The sequence below is a fragment of the Nuphar pumila genome, chromosome 6, assembly GCF_984573655.1.
Source record: "Nuphar pumila chromosome 6, dmNupPumi1.hap1.1, whole genome shotgun sequence".
Taxonomy (NCBI): Eukaryota; Viridiplantae; Streptophyta; class Magnoliopsida; order Nymphaeales; family Nymphaeaceae; genus Nuphar; species Nuphar pumila.
The window spans coordinates 120,923,863-120,935,619 of record NC_143254.1 but is presented as its reverse complement, the minus strand read 5'-3'; the positions used below and the strand labels follow the sequence as shown (position 1 = coordinate 120,935,619).

General features: G+C 40.2%; 1 long non-coding RNA gene across 1 annotated transcript in view; it reads left to right on the top strand.

The window, feature by feature from the left end:
- Positions 1 to 7,132: 7,132 nt before the first annotated feature.
- LOC149835964 (uncharacterized) overlaps positions 7,133 to 11,757 on the top strand; it is a 40,558-nt gene continuing 35,933 nt past the window's right edge. The window contains exon 1 of the long non-coding RNA XR_016432670.1: positions 7,133 to 7,260. This is a non-coding gene — a long non-coding RNA (uncharacterized LOC149835964). The remainder of the gene's footprint in view (positions 7,261 to 11,757) is intronic.

Genomic DNA, 11,757 nt, shown 5'->3' with positions numbered 1-11,757 from the left:
TAGCGAATCAACATTCCCCCTCAAGTTTGGATCTGATTTTAGTTAATCCCAACTTTGAACTTATGTCGATGAACCAGTCCTTGCTTAGAGCCTTGGTGAACATGTCAATTGGTTGTTGATTATTTCTCACATGGTTGGTTCTAATTATCTTTGATTGATTTTTCTCTCTGATGAAGTGACAATCCATTTCTATGTGTTTGGTGTGCTCATGGAAGATCAAATTGACACCGATATAAAGAGCAACTTGATTATCATACTTAAGATCCATAGGTTTGCTTGTTGTGAAGCTCATGTCTTCTAAGATTGACTTTATCCAAATTAATTCACATGTTGCAACTGCCATGAATTTTTATTCAGCCTCAACGCTTGATGTAGCAACTACCCCTTGTTTTTTGCTCTTCCATGTGACCAGGTTATCTCCAATGAAGCAGCAATATCCGAAGGTTGATTTCCTATTATTTGGGTCGTCTACCCAATTTGCATCAGCAAATCCGGTGATGGAGAGATTTTTGCCTTTTTTTAATGGAATGCCTTTTCCTGGAGTTCCCTTAAGATACCTTAATATTCTATATGTTGCCTCTAGGTGTTGCTTCCTTGGTGTGTGCATGAACTGGCTTAATAAATTGACTTTATAAGCAATATAAGGTCATGTGACAGTCAGGTAGATTAAGCGGCCTATCAGCCTTTGAAAGTTGCTTGTGTCCTTGATTATTTCTCCTTCATCTTTCATCAGTTTTAGATTAACTTTCATGGAAGTGTCTACTGGTTTAGCTCCAAGGGTACCTGTTTCCTTCAACAAATCCAAAGTGTATTTTCTTTAACAAATAAAAATTCCTTTCTTCGAGTGTGCCACCTCTATGCCAAGAAAATATTTGAGTTGCCCTAGGTGTTTGATTTCAAACTTTTTTGTTAAAGGCGGCATTAGTTTTGTTAATCAATCCTTGGTCAATAACGGTCACTATTATATCATCTACATAGACCAACACTATGGTAGTTCCAGTGTCCTTGGACAATATGAACAAAGAGTTATCCGCAATACTTCTTTTAAAGCCAATACTGGTAAGGTCCTCGTTGAGTTTGGCATACGAGGGCCTTGGGGATTGTTTAAGGCCATAGAAAGCCTTATTGAGTTTGCACACTTGATTTTTTTGAAGTTTGTCTTCTAAGCCTGGGGGAATGTCCATAAATATTTTCTCTTTGAAATTTTCATGAAGAAAAGTGTTTTTTACATCCAACTGGCATGGTGGCCACTTTTTGATGGCGACGACGGATAGAAGAATATGAATGGTGTTCATTTTTGCCACTAGGGCAAAAGTTTCGTTATAGTCGACCCCCTCTACTTGTGTGTATCCTTTGGCCACCAGTCTGGCCTTGTATTGTTCAATGATGTCACACTTATGTACTTGATACGATAGGTCCATTGACATCCTACTGGCTTATTTTCGGTTGGGAGAGAAACAATATCCCAAGTCTTGTTTTTTCTCAGAGCCTCCAAGTTTTCTTGCATGACTATTGTCCATTCTGGTTTGGAGATTGCTTCATCGAAGGAGTTTGGTTCAAAAGTTTCATAGATTTTTGCGAGATAGGCTTAGTAACTCTCGGATAACCCTTTAACTTTTAAGTATTGATATATTGAATGCGACACTTAAGATGACACATACATGGTGTAAAAATCTTTGAACTTTGAAGGGGAGGTTAACAACCCTAGTAGATCTCCTAAGCACAAGAGTGTTGGGGACTTGATCTCTTTCACTATCGATTTGTTGCATGAGACTTTGATTTTCAACTTCAGCCCTTATGTTGTCGACCTCATCATTCACTTCTAAGTCCGACAATGGGGTGTCTTTTGGCTCCCCCTTACTAGTGGAATTGGAATTTTCCATCATGGGCTTTGAAAAGTATGGTTCTTCCTCAAAAAAATTTACGTCCCTTAATGTATAGAATTTGTGATTTGTTGAGTCGTAACACTTATACCCCTTTTTTACTATAGAATATCCCCCAAAAATGCAGTTTGTGGCTTGTGTGCTCTTGTAGGTGTACAAAGCATGTGCAACCAAAAACTCTAAAATGATTTAAAGATATTTTTTTTGTTTAGCACTATTTCAAGAGGACTTTTGAAGTTCAACTTCATACTTAGAACTCTATTTATCAAATAGCAAGCACATAATATAGCATAAGCCCAAAATTCATTTAGAATGTTTGTCTCAAACACGATGGCTCTTGTGATATTCAGAATATGATGATTCTTTCTTTCACATACTGCATTTTGTTGTGGAGTACTAGCACACGTGTTCTGGGGTAAGATCCCTTTTTCACTTAAGTATTCTTCAAAGATCGAGTTCGTGAAATCCCTCCCAATGTCAGATCTGAATTTTTTAATCTTATAATTGTATTGAGTTAAAACCATCTGATCAAAGATTTTAAAAACATGTAACACTTCATTTTTTCTTTTAAGAAAATAGATCCAACTAACTCTTGACTTATCATCGATAAACAACATGAAATATTTGAAGCCCGTTGGTGATTTGACAAAGGTTGGTCCCCACACGTCAACATGAATGAGTTCAAAAGATGACTCACTTCTAATTTCAGAGGAATTAAAAGATAGTCTAGTCATTTTGGCAAACCCGCATGGTTCGTAGGAATCAGAACACGCTTGCAAAGAAGGGAATAAAGAACCTATGACTTTGTTTGAAGGGTGGTCGAGTCTTTTGTGCCATAGTCTATGGTTTTTTGAATTACCAGCTATAGTACACGCCATTGCGGGGTTCTCTATTATGTATAAGCCATCGACCAAGGAGCCTTTACCAATCATCTTCTTGGTTTTGTTGTCCTGAGTAAGTTATATCACAATCATGATTCTCAGTTAATTTGCTGACCGATAGTAGATTAGCAGAGAATTTAGGCACGTATAAGACATCTACCTGTTTTTCATGACCCAACATAGCCATCTTGCCGATACCTTCAATTGGCACATGGGTGTCGTTGATGATACATATTGGTGGTCTCTCACACTTCCGGATATCTATTGTTTACTAGAATCACTGGTCATGTGATCAGTGGCACCTCTATTCACAATCCACTTAGAGTTTTGACTGCTGGAAATAAGAGCATGAGCTTTACCTGAATCATTTGAATCATGAGAGATAGCAAGGTGTGCTTTGGAGAACTATTGGAAAAGTTAAGCGAACTCTTCCATGGTGGTGTTGTTCCGAGCATTAGGTTGACCTTCGTCTTTCCTTGGCTTGTCGTTAAGATCCCAACATCTTTCACGGGTGTGATTGGCCTTTTTGCAATATGTGCTTCATAGTTTGGGTTTTCCCTTCTATCATTCGAGGTTAGCTTGTTCGGCTACCATTGAGGTTGCCTTCTGCTCCTTTGCAACTTCAGCCTTGAAGGCGAGTTTCTCATGCTACTGTCCTATTTGGGAAGTTTTGGAAGACATGACCTCAAGTTGTGTCTCTTCTTGTTGAATCATGGCACACACACTGTTGAAGGATGGAAGAGGAGAGGACATGATCATTTGTCCTTTTAGGGTGTCAAATTCAGGATCGAGTCTGGCTAGGAGTTTAAGAATTTTGTCTTCTTCAAGGCATTTTTTGATGATATCCGTGTCTCGAGTTATTGAACGATATTGTGACAGCTCCTCCCACATGCCCTTTAAATTGCTCATGTAGACATTGAATGACTTGTCTCCCTTGGTGAGATAGCAATGTCCTTTTTAAGCTGATAAATGCAGGCAAGGTTAATTCTCTTGTCGTAGACTTTGCTTAAAGAATCCCATAGTTCTTTTGTTGTTGTAAGGAATAAGAAGCCTTCTGCTATACTTGGCTCCATTGAATTGAGAAGCCAATACACAAATAGCTGGTTATTTGATTCCCAATCATTGTAGCGAGGATCGGTGTTGGTGGGAGCCTTTATCTTTCCATTAACATAACCGAGACGGGATCTACCACATAAAAAATAGGTTGGCGGCTTTAGACCAGTTCTGGTAGTGCAATCCATTTAGAGGTGTGGTAGTAATCTTCAGCGTTGGATTTTGTTCGACCGATGCAGTCGCGACGTTGAAGTTGTTTATGCTGGAGTTCCCTCCATTAGTGTTCCCTTACTGTTCAGACATGAGGATTGAGAAGATAACACAACTAGGATAATCCTCTATGCTATGATACCATGTCATGATTCAAGAATTGTGCAAGGATGGGAAGGCATAAGATGAGATTTACGTGGTTGGGCTTTACAAGCCTACGTCCACGGGTGGGAGGAGGTTACTCTTTCTTTTTCAATAATGCTAGGGTACAAGGCAATATTAATAGTTTTCGGTTTCACTTTTAGATTAGGATAAACCGAGAGATTAGCTGGACTGTTATCAGAGTCAACATAACAACCCGATAAAGATGAATACTACTAACTACCACTGTATGATCCTCCATATGATAATAGCGAATCAACAATAACAATATCAATTAAGAAAAAGTTACAATGCATCCAATTTTTGCCATAGTTTTTTTTTTTTTTGAGAGAATAAAGATTTATTGATGTATCAATTTAGTAGATGTGATGAGATATCACACCCACCATACGAGAATGGCGTAGAGTCCTATAACAGAACGGACAGTCCATCCACCCATAAATCGCAATATAAAATATATTAATAAAACAAAAACAGAAATTGCACTACTTTCCAACAGCACCCGCTAAGATACTACTCTTCTTCCCGCCAGTCCGTGGTGTGTAATTGATTCCAAAAAATATATTGATCGTATGTAATTGATTATATGTAAATTTTTTTTTTATATTTTATTGATTATATGTAGAATGCAATTTTTTAGCGATTACCTTTCATAAATAAATAAAATTATATGTAATCAATTTTGAAAATTATATGGAGAACCAAACGATCGTTTAACTATATACAGAATAAAATGAAAATTGAACATCATCAAAAGAAAGCTAGCAACCTGAAGATATAGTCATCGTGAAGGAAATCCCTATTAAAAAATAAAAAAATAAACAAAATGAAGTTCTAGATTCATCCACGGGACAAACATCGTCAAAATCTCAAGAGAACAAATAAAACAAGCAAATATCTATTAAAAATCCAAACTGATGGAAAAGAAAAAAATATGTTTCGCTACACCTTCAATCCAGAACTCCAATTCTCCAAATTTCGCCCCACAAAAGGTCAAATTCTTCACGAAAAAATCTAACACAAAAACTTTTGGAAAATCACGTCGGTGTCAACCGGACCGATCGTGTACAACCGGAGTGACTCATGGTTGGAAGGTTTTAGAAGGACGTCCCTCCATTCCCTTACTACTTCCATGTCACCGTAGCACGCCCCACCGCCCTTCCTCATGGAAGCCCGAACCTTGAGTGTCGATCCCTCCACCGCAAAGCCCAACATGTTGGTGTCAACCGTGAGGCAGCTGCTGGCCTTCCCCTGCCACTCAATCCGGCTGCTAGCCGAGAGCATGAACGTGGATGGCCGGACATCCACCGTAGCATCCTCATCGATCAACAGAGCACCGTTTGCCGTTGCTCGGAGGCCGCTTCGGTTTTCTTCCGTAGCACGCTAGGTCCCGTCCAACGAGTCACATGTAGGGGTGGCAATCGGGTTGGGTTGGCGGGTTGGCGTGTCAGCATACCTCAACCCGAACCCGACCCGTTTATTAAACGGGTCGGCTGTGGCAAACACGAACCCGATCCGTTTAATAAACGGGTAACCCGACACGACCCGCCAACCCATTTACTAAATGGGTTGGGTCGGGTTTTGAGGTTGGCGGGTCGGGTTAGCAGGTTGACGGATCGGGTTGGCAGGTAGGCAGGTGGGGTTGACGGGTTGGCAGACGAGTTGGTGGGTCGGCGAGTCGACCCACCCGCCTAACCTGTTTATTAAACGGGTCAGGCGGGTTGGCATACCCCTAACACGAACCCGACCCGTTTAATAAACGGGTTAGGCGGGTCAACCCGTTTATTAAACGGGTTCATTTTTTCCAAACCCGAACCCGCCTAAGAGGCGGGTTGGCGGGTCGTGTCAGGTTTTGCCACCCCTCACATGGAGAGAGCATTGGGCAAGAAAGGTGCGCCCATAGAAAAACTTTCATTCTCCTTGTCCTTGCTACTTTTGTAACAGGAGAGATTGTCCTTGTTACTTTTGTAACAGGAGAGAGGGTGGAACAAAAAGATCACATGTATAAGGATGCATCGGACGCGTGAAACGCCGTCGGTCGCATCCAACGTTTATTAGAAATTGCCGTTTTTAACGAGTTTTCCGTCCGAATGATGCTGGAGGGTCAACCATTATTGAAAAACCAAATCCTAGGAGTGTGTTTTCAACACAACATCCCAAGCACGCCCCTCGTAAAGGCTGAGAAATGCTTCTCTAAGACTTGCATGACTTCAACCATCCGGTGCCATTCCCAACGATAGCCTGAACTCCATGACAAAAATAAGCTAAAACCGTAATCCACCCTTTTCAGTTTCTCGAGCCCTTTTTATCTATTTATGGTTTTTCAACCAATTTGAAAGTCATTCATTGATATCATATTTTTGAATAATGATATCAGCAATTCTAACATTCTTTCTTCACTTCATCCACAATTGTTTTGCAAGAAGCACCTTGTTAAATTTGTTGAGATTGTAAATTCCCAAACCCCCTAAGGAGTTCATATTTTACGTGTATGATATAAATTTGATACGTTTGATCTTTTGTCCTGCAAAGCCATTGTTTCCAACAAAATGAAGCACTACCACATAAAGTAGATCTGGACCAACACCATTAAATTGAATCTGCTTCGGATCTGATTCCATCTCGAACATAGGTTTAAACTTCGGATTTGGATAAATCTATCATATTCTAACTCGTAAACAGACCCGTTTGGACCCCTTCAGAGTACTAATGAGAAACACCAGTCAACAAATCTATCCGGATCCAAATCCCGATAAGGCACCGATCCAATCCGTACCAGAAGAAGCGAAGGCGGCAATGGAGTCTCCACCATGTTGTTCGAATGGCAGTACGTATAAATGAAATAAATGAATAGACAATGTTTCTAGAAGGCTTCTTTTTGTTTACTGCCTTATAAAAATTCGCATGTCACCATACAGCGCACTTGTCCATCAATCAGAGAGAGAAACAAAACCTTTCACCTCGTCGTCTGTCGCCCGCCTCTCGCTTAGCTGCCAAGTAAAGGAGGTACGTCCTCCTCCTGCTGCAATTTCCGGCGTCTATGTGTCAGATTCCGGCGATCGGCGACTAAGGTATGCTCCGTTTGCTTCTTCCCCTCCATCTCTCTCTCTCTTGTTTTTCCGTTGGTTTCGATTATCTTGCTCTAAACGTGTGCTTTGGGATTGGTGCTTTCTGGCGATGTTTTGTTCATCGTTGTACGAATCGTCTTAGAATTCTTCGTGGTTCCCCTTTTCATCTAACTCTTTCTTATATTCTGTTGTTCTGGAAACGATCTTTTTTGCTTTTTTTTTTGGGGTGCCCTGGTTTTCTTGATGCGTTATGGCTTATGATTCATCGGGCATGAATCTGAGTCGTCGTTTTGCTGTTCGTAGCGTTCTCTTTGAAAATGATTAGCTTCTGAGGAAAGGCTCGCTTTCCTTTCCATCTATTTTTAGCTTTGTTAACGTCTCTGTGTTTGTTTGGGACGGGGGCGGCATGTTTTCCTGTTAAAGTGAAGGACATGGGCTGCTTTATGTGAAAAATGGGCTTCTGTGGGTTAAAAATTTGGTATGCAGGATCAAAAGGTTGGTACAGATCCAGTAGGAGTTGAATGAGCGGGTGTCTGTTGTTTGGTCTCAATTGGATGTAGTTGGTTATGTTTGTAGTCTTTGTGGGAACTCCATGTGGGTTGAGAAGAATGGTTTTGAATGGTCCATTGCTTCTCTAATTTTTGGCTTGAGGATTGTTGGTTTTGATTGCTGTCTTTTGATTGTAGTGAAATTTCAAATCGAGATTTCATGTGTATAATTTGATCAAGAAAGTGGGTTATGGGCTTCTAAACAGCATGGCGGATGCATCAGACAGACTGCTGTATTTGGTGTGTCTTTGAAAAAAAACATGTTATTGGCATTGTTACTGTTGCATGAAAAAGGGAAAATGATAAGCTCATCTATGTTATGATATCTGTATGAAAAGAACGCTTCCCAAGTCCTACATTTGTTGATATAGATGCTGCTAATGTTATTTCAACTCCAGAGAAACTGCTGCAGCAATAGTTTCCAGTAGGGTTTCTTTGTTTCATCTAAACTCACCTTGAAAGGAAATTCTTTGCACTTCCTTTAACAATCTTCGTGTGTATCTTCTAGGGCTGGTAAACGAACAGAGCAGCTCGTGACTCGGCTCGGTTTGGCTCGTCACAAACTTGTTTGTGATCGGTTTGTATAGTTGGCAACCCGAGCCACGATCTGCTCGTTTAGCTTAAAAGAGTCGAGCCCGAACACAAGGTGTTCAGCTCAGCTCGGCTTGATAGTGCTCATATAGATAATATATATATATATATATATAAAATTTATGAATAATATATACTTTGTATTATATATAAAAGGAAGAATGCATAAAATATATATAAAAAAAGAAGGATGAATAAAAAATATATACATAAAATATGGACTATTAAGTGTAATTTATAAAAAGTTTATATTTTTTCAAGTATAATAATAAAAAATATATCTACCATGTATAAATAACATGGAATGTTTTTACATGAGCCAGCTCGTGTTCAGATCGTCTCATTCAGGGATGAGCTGAGCTTGATCTCGGCTCGGCTAAACATGAACAGGAGCCGAGCCACAAGCTCAATCCACTGGTAAATGAACCGAGCCTGAACATGCCCTGTTCGGTTCATACGGCTCTTTTACCAGCCCTAGTCTCTTCCGCTCTTCATGATTGGCCTATCTTCTGTTCATCCACTTCTCCCAAGAGCCTGGTTAGTGAAAGAAAGAAGTCCTTGTTCTTCAGCACAGGCCTGTCATAGAGAGAGAGAGAGAGAGAGAGAGAGAGAGAGAGAGAGAGAGAGAGAGAGAGAGAGAGAGAGAGAGAGAGAGAGAGGAAAGGGTTCAGTCAATCGTGACTGCCCTCTCATTCTATTAATATAATAAGTGTGTAAAACTAGGGTACGAAAATACTTTTTAATAGAGTGTTAATTTACATTATACACGAATTGGGTCTGGACCCGATCCATTATATAAATGGATCGGGTCAGACATATACATAATGACGATAATGACGTCTTCTTTTTAACCTCCTTCAAGTTGTGCATGGTGTTGGACCATGAACAACTTGTTCTTCAGAAACCAAAATCTATCCTTTGTCAACCCTTTAATGAGGATGTCAACAACTTGTTCTTCAGTTGGCACATACATAGGCTCAATCTCTTTGTCTTCAACCTTTTTTCTAATAAAATGTCGGTCTATTTCAATGTGCTTTGCTCGACTATGGTGGATGGGATTGAACGACATGTTGATGGCACTTTGATTGTCACACAACAACAGTGACCGAGCAATCGGTTCTCCCATTTCTGTCAGGAGATGTCTTATCCATGTACCCTCGGCCGTAGCAGTGGCCATCGATCTGTATTCAGCCTCAGTGCTTGATCTAGCAACCGCCTTTTGTTTTCTACTGCTCCAGGATACCAAGTTTGGCCCAATGAAGCTGCAATAACCGGATACTGATCGTCGTTCGTCTGGATCACCCGCTCAATCAGCATCAGCATAAGTGACGATCTCATGGCCCCCGCCTGGATCTAATTCCTTTTTCTTGTATACCAGCCCATCACCAACTGTACCATTCAGGTAGCGAAGTATACGTTTGACTGCCTCCATATGTGACATACGAGGTTCATGCATAAACTGGGATACCTGATTAAACGAATATACTATGTCGGGTCTAGTAAAAGTCAGGTATTGCAACATGCCAACTAAACTGCGATACTTAGTGGGATCTTCATATATATCCCCTTCCTGGGAACTCAATTTCTGATGAATGACACTTGGAGTTGTTAACGACTTACAATCTGTCATGCCTGCTCTGCCGAGAATGTCCAACGTATATTTGTGTTGAGTAAGGGTAAGTGTATCATTTCTGTTATCAACTTCTACTCCAAGAAAATATCGCAGCTCTCCCAAATCTTTCATCTTAAATATCTGATTTAATAACTTCTTCACCTGCTCAATGTGACTTTTACAGTTCCATGTGATGATGATGTCATCTATGTATATCAACAGAAGAGTAGTGACTCCTTGTTCATTGTGAATAAATAATGAGTGATTCAGAAGAGATCGAGAGAAGCCATGCCGTTGTATTTCTAGAGAAAAGCTGTCGAACCAGGAACGAGAAGCTTGTTTCAAACCATAGAGTGCTCTCTTTAATTTGCATACATATTTTTTGGCGTCTCGTTCTGCATATCCAGTGGGTTGTTCCATGTAGACCTCTTCTTTTAAATCCCCGTGCAGAAAAGCATTTTTTACATCCAACTGGCTCAATGTCCATCCATGTTTAATGGCTAGACTCAACACAATGCGAATGGTCCCCATTTTAATTACAAGACTAAAGGTTTCATCAAAGTCTTGGACTTCCTCTTGTGTGAATCCCTTGGCTACAAGTTGAGCCTTGTACCTTTCGATGCTCCCATCTGGTTTATACTTTATCTTGTACACCCATTTTGACCCAACAATATTTCTGTTCAGTGGTCTAGGTACAATCTACCATGTCCCACATTCATGTAAGGCCTCCATTTCTTCATTCATTGCTTCTACCCATCTTCTAGAGCTCGCAGCTTGATAGAACATGAGAGGCTCATCCTCTTTACTTATGGATGTCAAGAATAACTGAAAATCCAATGATTTTTTTTTTATAACTTACCCACCTGTCAAGCGGATGTCGAATTCGTAAGGATCTTCTGATATCCATTTGCTGCGAAGCGGATGATCCAGATGGATCTGTATTCGTACAAGGAATGAATGAGGGCTCTTTCTCTCGCCGAGTGTACACAATACCCTTATACCTTGTTGGCTCCAAGTCATATGTAACAGTTTCCTCCGTTTGAGTTTCATTGGTTGAATCCTTATGCGGCTCTTTCTGACTGCAATTTTCTGGACAGTCTACTTTACCATTGGAGAAGAGTTCTGAATTTAACCATGGGTAGTATACCTCAATGCTGGAGCTTGAGTTATCAGTATCCACCATAGTTGAATTAGTATTCTGATCAACAAAGTTCATTTCATCGAAAATTATATTCCTTGATATTTTGACACGCTTGCTCAGGGGATCATAACACCTGTACCCTTTGTAATCTTCTGCATATCCTATAAATCTGCATTTTAAAGCCTTATCTTGGAACTTATGCCTGAGTGAGCTATCAATGTGAACATAGCAAACAGACCCAAACACACGTAATTCATGATAATCAGGTTGTATGCCAAAAAGAGAGAAGTATGGTGACTTATTTTCTAAGATACTCATGGGCAATCGATTTATCACATGAACTGTGGAGTGGAAGGCCTCAGTCCATAATGATACAGGGAGATTGCTCCCGTGTATCATGCTCATTGCAGTCTCAACAATATGTCGATGCTTCCTCTCAACAATCCCATTTTGTTGAGGTGTATGAGGGCAAGACACTCTTCTCTTTATCCCATTATGTTGAAGGAAATTAACAAAGTCACTCGAGGAGAATTCACCTCCTCCGTCACACTGGAAATTAAGAATGTTGGTAGAGAAATGATTTTGAACAAAAGAGTGAAATTTCTGGA